The sequence below is a fragment of the Dendrobium catenatum genome, unplaced genomic scaffold, assembly GCF_001605985.2.
Source record: "Dendrobium catenatum unplaced genomic scaffold, ASM160598v2 fragScaff_scaffold_557, whole genome shotgun sequence".
Taxonomy (NCBI): Eukaryota; Viridiplantae; Streptophyta; class Magnoliopsida; order Asparagales; family Orchidaceae; genus Dendrobium; species Dendrobium catenatum.
The window spans coordinates 552,433-563,719 of NW_021319019.1; positions in this window are offsets into that span (position 1 = coordinate 552,433).

Sequence of the window (11,287 nt, forward strand, 5' to 3'; positions counted from 1 at the left end):
TAAAGCTTTAAACTGTCCAATTAATTATCTTAATTTTCTATATTGATTCAAATATTTTATGATAAAAAAATAAAATTTTATTCATGAAAATGGGAAAATATTTTAATTTCTTAGACAAAAGGATAAAATGATAAATATCGCTTGCTGATGGGCTAGTACGTGCTGTAGGGGCCCACTGCGGCAAATTTATATTTAACGAATTTCCGGGAAAAAAACGTGCCGGAATTGGAAGACTTCACTTTGCCGACGCGGAGTAAAGTTCTCTTACCGTCTTACGTTTTCCCATACACACATTAAATAAAAAAAATTCACAGTGATTGATAAAAAAATAATAATAAAAAAATGACCAATTTAGAAGAATTGTAAAATATTCTCAAATAAAAGAATTTTTATTGGGTCAGGTAACCTGATGTAGAGATACATCAGGTACCAAATAAAATAAAAAGTAAGTGCATGTGGCATTTTTTTATTGGGTACCTGATGTATCTTTACATCAGGTTACCTGACACAATAAAAACTCCAAATAAAATGAGGATAAAAATTAGAAAAAATTAAAAAGAAAAGAATTATATTTTTATTTTAATATACTAATATTGTTATTGATTTTTTAGAAAAATGAGTATTATATTGCATAAGATTAAATTTAGAAGAATAAAATTGAATTTATTAGATATAAATGAGACCAATAAATATTAAAATTTAAAATGAAATGAAGTATTACAATACTTTAGTAATATATCACTCTTGGATTATAAAAATTCCAATCTATAATTAAGGTAGACTAAGGTTTATATAAATAAGGGCAAATTTTGGGGCCCTTCCTAAAATTGCAATTTTCTTTAAGGATCATTTGGATATAGGACTTATGCAGGATTTGAGTGGAATTTGACTGAAGAAGCGCACGAACAGAAGAAAGATGGCTACCTTTGCAACGAGCAAGCTCCATTCATTGTCGTTATTTTCAATCAAACAAACAAATGGTGAAGACGTGGGATTTCTGATTTGACAGGAAGGAACATTGTCGAAGGAGGTGAAGAAGTTATTTAGCAACTCATTGCCACGTGAAGAAGAAGAAGGAGAAAAGCAACAAAATTTGAGAAGGGGAAAGCAAATCTAGCAAATCTGCAGCTCCAATTCCCTTTTTTTTAATGTTATTTATATTTTTTATGTCAACAAATATAATTTTTTTAAACTACTAATGTCAATTCAAAACCCAAATGAAAAATGTTGAAGGCCTTTTTAAAATCAACAATTTGTAACACCTCCAAAATATTTCTGGCTCTGTCACTACATACAAACTAGCATATGGTTTTAAAGTTGATTAGAATTTTCTAAAATTTTGCCTATTCCTTCACATTTTAAGACTTATTAGGAATAAGTTAAGTCAGTGACATCAAAAATTTCACTTAAAGATTTAGGCCTAGTCCAATCTATAAATTATAAAGTTGACTATGATTTCTTAGGACAAGCCTATGGTTTACATTGTAAACAAATTATTATTGGAGGTAATGCCTCAAAGGCTTTAGCATTGAGGATCCTAATCTAATAGGATAAGATTCAACATCATTCACAAGAGAGATCAATAAGCAATCCAAAATTTTCCACCTAACCTTCCAACGCTACTACATTTACAACCTTCTATCTATGCCATCATCTCCATAATCATTTCACGACACCTCATGATCTTCTTTTTGTCATTACGATTTACATCATTAGAAAGAGGACCATCATAATTTTCTACAACCACCTCAAATACTTTCTTGCATTAAATCACCTGCGACTTTTAGCTCATGTTATCTACACTGCAAGAAAGAAGACAATTGTGGTTTTCCATAACCACCTTCAATATCTCCAAATATTTCCTCGTACACCAACTTAAAGTAATATCATCTCCAAGGATTGATGTCATGATTGCCCTCATGAACTTACATCACCTTCTTATATTGCCTGAATCCTATCTTCTGACATATCATATCCCATAAAAGGATTATACGCTGGTGTACTTAATTTAATTGTGTTACCAATGTTAAGGGTAGTAACAATCCACATTTATTTGCTTTGTATTAGCATTCATCTAGTTTAAGAAAGATCAAGACAATTGCATACTAGAAAAATCATGACAATTGAGGGAAAATGTTTAAAGTCTTAGCTTTGTATTATGTTTAAAGTCCTAGCTTTGTATGATGATTTAGTACACCTGCAATAAAAAGAAGGTTGCAAGATATGAAAAATCTAAAAAAGAAAAAAAATTGTGCTAAATTGAAATAGTTTCATTAGTGTATGCCATCGATTATAAAGAAGCCATTTCCCACAACTAGGGATGTTGTTTATTTAATATAATAGACATAAGCTATATAGAACAAATTCTATGGTTGAAGGTAGAATTTCCTTGGGGTGTAAGGGTACCGGTTGTCTTCAAGAGATTTTTTATTATGTGCGTGGTTATTCTTCTTTGAGAAGTGGAGGCCAAAGACTGAGAGAGCCAACATAAATTTTAGTGTTGATTTCAAGAGTCAAAGTTTGTGTCTATGCATGCATCAATCTGATAAGCGAAGACATATATTAATGTTGATGGCGATAAAGTCAGTGGATGTTGGTATTTGCGATGACGATGTGCAACAACCTTCATAGTTAGGTGACAATGGAAAACAAATGCATCAATCTGATAAGTAATAATATGGATGACACTATAGGGAACAATGGAAGACAAAGTTAACAGGTATCCATGTAATCAGGTGACAGTGTTTTGGAGATCATAGTTGGGTGACAATAGTTAAATGACTATAATCGGTCAACAATGTCTAAATACATTAATCTGGCGAAAGTGGTTGGAGAATATTGTAATCGAGCTATGATGGTTTGAGTAATGTAGTCGGATGATCGTAGATGGATAACAGTGGTTAGATGATTATAATAAGGGGACGATGGTGACTAGAGGAGCATTGCCAGCGGTTAAAGGGTTGATGTTTGATGGTTGTTCTTCGATGATGGTGACCAAAGGAGCATAGTCCTATTTCGATTAGCTCTCTTTGATTTCGATTGTTGGACAAAGGTAAGTTGTTAACAACGATTTGATAGTAATGGCCGGACGATGATGACCCAACTTCAATAATCTGAAGATTATGATGCAGTGGTTGAGCTCTCTTTGATTTCATGCTCAGGTCCAAACGTATAAGCTTCATCTCCCATCCCCCCCATCCCTCATCCCCCCAAGTGGCGGAACCACATGGTTCTTAGGGGGGGCAATTGCCCCCCTAAAAAAAATTAAAGGAGAGTAAAAAAAAAATTTATTTTTGCTCCTAAAAAATTATTTTTGCCTCCCCTTAAAAACTCTTTTGTCCTAACTTGCCCTAAAATATCTATATATTTATTCACATTTAGTTATATTATTCTCTTTTATGATTTTTATGACAGTTTAATTACACGTTTTTTTTATTTTTATTGCTTAATTTTTTCGTAATATATAGATATATAATATATTTTTTAATATTTAATTATTTTTTCTCCTTCAAAATTGAAGCTGATTCCGCCTCTAACCGCCCCCCAACATGTAAAAACTGTTCCTAAATATATTTTAATTTTGCACTAGTTGCTCTAATATACTTCATGATAGCAAAGACTAGAAACAATATTATTGGCATGCACGGGACAATTTATCAAAAGCCATCCTGGACCCACTAATGAAGCTCCTTTCCAAATGGGTGAGAAGACCGCGGCGGATGGCAGAACTTTTCCACAACAAAAGATATCTGTAGCTGCCTATATAGCTTTATTCTGTTCAATACAAATAATTTGCTTTTTTTTTTTTAATGTGGGCCCAATGAAAATAAGAATATGATAAAACCCTGAGCGAAATGATGCTTCAGCCCATTGTTTAGCTCACCTGCGATGCAATCGCAGAGGAGTTATTAGTATATTTTCTTGGAAAAAATTAAATATCAATGCCAATATTATTTTTTAATTTTTTATAACAATTTTAATATTTTTGCAAAATAATTAGCACTCACAGCAGCCATAAATCATTAAATAGGAGAAAGATTAATATCGTATAATTATGTAAAATATTTTGAGAGTTTTTAAAAATTTTTATATAATTTAAAATTTATAGTTACTTTAAACTAGGTGAATTCAATTAAATAATAAGTTTTATAACAATAATAAATTTTCAAAGGAAATCAGCAATAATTAAAGTTATGAAGCGAAGACTAGTCAACAATGTGTAAGTCAAAGTCAGCCTTTTAGGCCACTAAAGGTATGGGAATTACCAATAATTCAAACTTTGTACATAAAGTAAGGTCTCTATTCCTAACTTTCCCTCATAAAAGTCAAATTCATCTTTTATGCTTTTGTAGTGAGATGAAATACTAGAGAAGCTATCGCAGACGTACAAACAAGACTTGCAATTGATTCAGTGAGGCTGAGTTTATAGAACAGTTTTTCTATTTATTGGCTTGATTGATCAGGAAAAGTCAGAGGCAAATGAAAGTTTTGCTTGAAAGGCCTTAATAAATCATAATTAACATCGTGATTCTATGTGTATTATTGGATAATATTCTAGTTCTTTTTGGAATTTTGAATTTAAGGATGATTAGAAGGCATAATTGAGCAGATTTAACTGATTCATAGAGAGGAAGATTAAATTAGATAAGCAGCTTATGTTTCTAAGAAACTTTCTAGAGTTTAATTGTTGGGGGAGACGATGAGGAGTAAACACCACATTGACGAAACAAACAAGGCAATAAAAGCAATTGAAAAGTAAAGAATGTCAGGAAAAACTCAAAACAAGGAAAAGAAAAACTATAGAGCCACACCACACTAAGAAATCCACTTTGAAAATTGGGAGAAATAAGTTCAGATCACTCTTCTTTCTCATTCTCTCCTTGCTTCTCTTCTCCCATACACAATTTTCAATGTCTACATACTCAAAATATAATATAAGGCAAGTAAATAACTCCATGGGATGCAATCCTTCAGAAAAACGGGAAAGAAAACGTGCAGTCCATCTCGTAGCGCTGCGGCGCCAGTTTGGAGCATTGCGGCGCTTGAACCTCTGTCTTGATCCGCTGGAGCGCTCGGAAACATAGCTTCAGGGAGCTCGAATACGCAACGCCGAGGCATTGTGAGAAAAAAAAAAATTGGTTGCAAAGAAACCAAACCCAAGCAAGGGTTTAGCCCCTGCACCCTCCAACAAACATGAGAAACTTTGAGGCCGGAGACAACATAATAACTAGACTGATCAACAAAATCAGATTCCGCACATAACCTAATTTATTGATATGTTTTATGTTAGAGATTTTCATATAGATGAGAAAAAAAATCCCTAGATTGCTATTTTTTATGTTTTTTATAGATACAATTTAGGCACAACTTATTTAAAAAAGGACTATTCTATCATGTGAGGTTTCTAAGAACCATTATTTATTATTACATGCCAAAAAAAATAGAGGGATACGACTTTTTTTTTTTTTTTGTAGAGATTGATATTGATGGTTCTTAATCTAATTTTGATGTATCATTTCCTCATTAATTTTTTAAATCCTTCTCAAGATTTCGAAATGCACTTATTGATTGAACTATTTTTGTCAACAATATTACCCTCTACATGCCGGTTATTGTGTGCCCATGAACATTAGAGTTATGTCCAATGCTTTAAAAATCGGATCGGACCGGCCGGTCCAACTGGTTCAACCGTGAACCGGTCCAAAGGCCGGTTCAGTTCAACTTGAAAACCGGCTTAGCTTCAAACCGGCCAGTTTTATCCAAAACCGCCCGGTTTTGTCCAAAATCGCCGGTTCAACTGGTGAACCGGTCACGGTTCTCTTGAACCGGCCGGTTCAAGTTTTGTATTTTTTAATATTTAAATTTTAAATAACTTATTGGAAGAAAAATGCTTAAAAATAAAAAAGTGCTAAATAAAAATGGTGATAAATTAATGCTAAAAAAATGATAGCTAATGTTGTTTTGTATTTCTTTTGAATTTGCAGCATTTTTATTTTAATTTTTTATATACTTTCGTTATAAGAAAATATTTTCACAAAAATTATTTGATACATTGTTTCGTATATTACGAACTAATAAATTAGTCAAAAAAAGGCATAAATAATTAAAATAAAACAATTTAACATTACTGAAGCAAAATAATTTCACATTACGGGCTGAAATAATTGTAAAATTTTAATTGGCCGAATTTGTTGAACAGAAGATAAACATGAAAACCAATATTATATGGAAAGTAAAGTCTCAAGATTTATTATAATAGACGTTTTCTCCAAGATGACAAAGAGCTGCGTCAGCCATCCGGTCTCATTGTTCAGCCTAAATTAGAATGAAGAATTTTAATTTGTGATAGAATATGCTCCCATATGCCTTCACTGGTCTAACAAATAGCTAATAGGTAATGAAGAGGAAATTACTACCCTAAAAAAAGGCCTACCTGAAAATCTCGCCTGAGGACGAGAGGAACCACTCACCTTGAACTCATTGGGAACTCACCCAAAACGACGAACAAGCGCTAATTATTCAGGTCTATCAAGAAACTCGCTCTTTGGGTGTGAATTGAGGTCCTCGTCAGGCTCGCCACATACCAAAATCACCAACTCAGTCATTCTCTCCTCCTCAGAGCGACCTTAGCTAAGCACTTGCTCTCTTCCAAAGTGATCATCCTCACTAGACTCAACTACATGAAAGCACTACTCATGAGACATTCGGTCTACCTCACATGATCATTGAAATCAAGAGTTTTTCATCCTTGCGACAACAACTTACTTCTCTCTCTCTCTCTCTCTCTCTCTCTCTCTCTCTCTCTCTCTCTCTCCTTAGGCAATCCAAGAACTCGCATATAAGTCATCAACAAAGTTAGCAAGCACGCCTACCATTGGTCCTTTTTATCCCTGTACTCGCCTAAGCACACTCACCCTCATTCACTCAGCTCTATTGGACTTTCCTAGAAGTGACTCGCTAAAGCCTTCCGACCTATCTCTACTTTAACCTATGAAAAGGAGCTAGAAACATGTCTAAGATAGCGCGCAACATTGTATAAATATTATGGACAATCCATTAAGTATATATAGGATAACATCTTCTGGATCGAAGGCACTGCTGGCCACAGTGAGGGTATTGACCTTCAATTTGATATCAGAAGGGTATTCTTGCACAATCTTTACTATTCATGGAGATGTAATGTCGAACATTTTTAAGTTGTATGATACGTGAGTGATTGGTTGATTGAAGATGTTTACCAATTGTCTACAAAATCTCCGCACAAGATTCCAGATTGAGGACATAAGGTAGCAATGGCACAGAGACAGTGGAGAACAAAGCAGTGGTAAGATTCTGACCGATTAGCATCAAAGTAGAAAATAATGGGTTAGAGATGACAACACCAGTATAAGTAGTGGTTTGACAGGGTGAGCTTCGAACCGAGCATCGAGATATACCCTGAATTCGTTTATCTAAAAGACCTGAAGTATTTGTGACCTCCAAGTAACATGGTTTCCTGGAGTCAGTTGAACTGTGATAACATTCTTAATGGTAGACATTAAGAATTTTAGTTGTGGGGCGATAAGAGCATTGGCGACCGATTAGGAAGCGTTAGTGCATCTATCTATGTAGAAAGTTTCCTGATTCCATTTCAGAGGTGCAGCGAAATAAGGAGGAAAGAAACTGTGAGGCTTAGTAAAGCTCTGATACCATGAAAACTTTTTTGATTTGTCACATGTACATAAAAAGATAACAAAAGAAGCAAACGAAGAAGAAGGGAAAAGGTATGTGTTCTTCACTATGCTGAAAATGAACAATACTAGCACATATAGAGTTGAAAATAATAGAAAGCAAAGACAGAAAGTTCTTCTGCCAAAGTTTGTTTTCATCGCAATTTGGTATATGCGGTCATAGAGTGGTGGCGCCAATGCTTGAGTTCTGCTCACTATCAGAACACGTGAACACATGTCTCTATAAATAATAGTGGATATTCAACTAATTTGGGACCTACAAATTTTTTGAGCATTTTGTAGCACTTTCTTATACTATTTCCATCCTCTCCATTCATTCAGGTTCAACTCCTCAACTCGCCAAATAAACTTGCTAGTAAGTTTGGGTGTCATTCACTAATAAATTTGAATTCAACAAATAGTTCTACAAACACAAAATAAATTTATTTGTCGATTGAAATTATCCCTCAACAGTTAAAAGTTTTTTTAAAAATGTATAAGAAAACAATTTTATTGTTTATTATAGCTGTTAGGCATTCATAAGATGGATAATGGAAAATTTAATAAGCTATAGTTGACCAATCCTACAAGTACAACGCGTCTTTATCTTTTAATTAATAAAAATTGTTAATACTAAGCCTATTATAAACCTAATTAGTAATTTAAAACTACAGGTTTGCAAATTTAATTCATTAATATTTTTTAAGCAATAATAAATATATAATGAAATAATGATAATTTCAGAATGGCTCCTTTTCATTAAAAAGAAAGTATCCTCACGATCTAAAGAGGAATTAATTTAGGAAAATAGCTCTCAATCACTTATTAGTGAACATTGATTAAAACAATTCTAAGACTTTTAATATTCTGATCAAAATTAATTAAAATACATTAATTGTTACCTGCCTCTACTAGTCATTGCCAACCTTCGACCACAAACACTATCATCACTGGCCATTGCCAACCTCCTTCCTTTGCCACCCGTGGTTGCCAGCAGCCACCACCCAACATTGATTGTTGCCGCTGCCACCGCCGCTCGCCTCTGTTGACTACTAACCTCTGTTGTCCCCCACCATTATTTCATCATCTGCTACTGATCATCATCATCTTTAAAATTTACACCGTATTTATTTAATTTATAAAAAAACATATTTAATTTTAAATCTAAGACTCATTGTCAAAGGAGAAATTTTTTTCATTTTTCAATATTATATTTAAATCGCAATGAGATATGCCATAGCTTGCATTTTGATTTTGCATTTCCACCTTACAGAAGGTACAACAAGCAACATGCATTAGATATTTTTATAAAAAAAAAAGTTAGAAGACCCAATTTTCTCTATACATATAGTCAATGGTCATTAAAGACAGCTTGGCTTTGGCCCTTGAAACATGGAGTGCTTTAAAGAAGAAATATGAAGCAGTATTTATAATGCAAGTTTGACCTTTACAAAATTTTCAAAATTTTAGTTATATAGTTGAGGAGAAGTAGCTCATTAACATAAAGAGGAAGGCTTCAATTTCTGTTTCTTATTGTGTTTGAATAAAGCCTGATTTGTTGCATGTTCAAACCACAAAGTGGTGTGAAGGGGAAGGGGAAGGGGAAGGGGAAGGGTAAGAGAAAATAAAGTATAAGGAAGGTTAAAAAGAAAAGCAAAAAAGGAGTGTTGCTAATTTTTTATTTATGTTGACTTTTACACATTGATAGAAAGAATTATCAAACAATATTAGAGACTTGATGGAATAATATTAGTGAATTTCATTAATGTGTTTTATTTTTGAAATATCAGATTGCTAGCAATTTAAATAGGACCACACCATTACAATTTAAGATCGTAAGTTATGCAATAGATTAGGAGAATTTTCTCTCAATGAATTTTACCCATATTATTTGGATTAATTATTCTGTGTAGATTCCGGACGTCGTCCGGAGGCGAATCATAATGTCCCACGCCACTTATTTGTTGGATACTGGTGCTTGGTACCACTGTGTACCGGGTGACATGGCGCACTGTGATTCGCCTTCGGACGGTCCGAAATCCGCACAGAATAATTTCTTCATTATTTGATCTCCAAAATTTGTCTGGCATAAGAGTATCAGTAGGTTTGCAAAAAAAAAGAAGAAGAAAAACACTAAATTTTTTTAAAAGAACAATAGTATTTTATTTGAGATAGAGAGAAATCATGTTTCTTATGAGTAAATTGACCCCTATAAAGCATTTAAGAAGACCTAAATAGATTTACTAGAAAACATTTTTTTAAGTAGTCTTTTATTTTTGCAACTCTTATTCATCACATCTTATAAGTAGAGTTTTATTATTATAAATAACTAGGATAACAAAGCCACAGGAATTATATTTAAAAATTATGGAATGCTCTACATGACTACTCTAATGGATGATTTTGGCAACAACCTTATAATTTTTATCAAACAAGATTAGGGGTGTCAATATTTGAGTCCGGGTTCGGATTTCCGACCCGTTTGTCTACCCGGGTCGGGTTAGGGTCAACACGTTTGAACCCAGGTCAGTTCTGGATTCGATCCGAACCCAACCCGTGACCCGAAATTAACACCCCTAAACAAGATAAATATGACTTTATTAAGCTTGTATACTGAGTCTCCTACTGCAGAAATATATCTCAATCAAGATAAGGAACTTTTTCTCTTAAATTTATTCTAAGAAAGAATGAAACAACTTTTCCACCGATATGCTTATGATGGAGTAATTTGGGTAACGGGAATCTTAATTAAGAGGATGTTTGGATGTTCATATTGGTGCATTGGGGATATTATCTTATAAAGCCATCTCCTTATCTCCATCCTTGTTTGCTTTAATTTATGGCTCAAACTAAGATTCAACTTATTCTAGTCAAATAAATTTTGAGCAATCATTTTATCTCTGTCATCTTAATGATAGTAAAATCTCGAACAAAATTATATATCAAGTCTAATGCTAGCAATAACTAATCAAGTTGAAACCCATATAAAAAATTTAGACAAAGAGCAACGGATTATCTTATAGTGTTTATCATGGAAAACGATCATCACATTTAATAGTGGTAGTACCATAGATTTTTGTTAACAAGTGCACCTAAAATAATTTTCTTATTTGGGGGAGGCATAGACAAAATTTTTCTTATTATTTATCTCAAACAGCGGAACTTTTATTTGGTCCGGTGATCGGATGTAGAGCTACGTTCGGCAAGCGCTGAGAATGCGCCACATAGCAGGCACAAAACCGCGGACCCGACCCGACGAATAGTGGGTATATCGCACGTGCATTTTTTAAATCCATGACAACCCGGTATTGCTAGGTATTTGTCGATTTTGCTCGGTAATAACGAGAAATACCATTATGTGAAGACAAATACCAAGCAATACCGAGCAATACCTATTTTTTCTAGAAAAACTCGGTATTGCTCGGTATTAGTCTTCACAGAGCGGTATTTCTCGTTATTGCCAAGCAATACCTAACAATACCGAGCAAAACTGAGCAAATGCCGAGTAATACCTAGCAATACGCGAACATAACATTCCCGGGTTCTGGTCCAGGTCAAGTCATCGGGCCACACGGTAA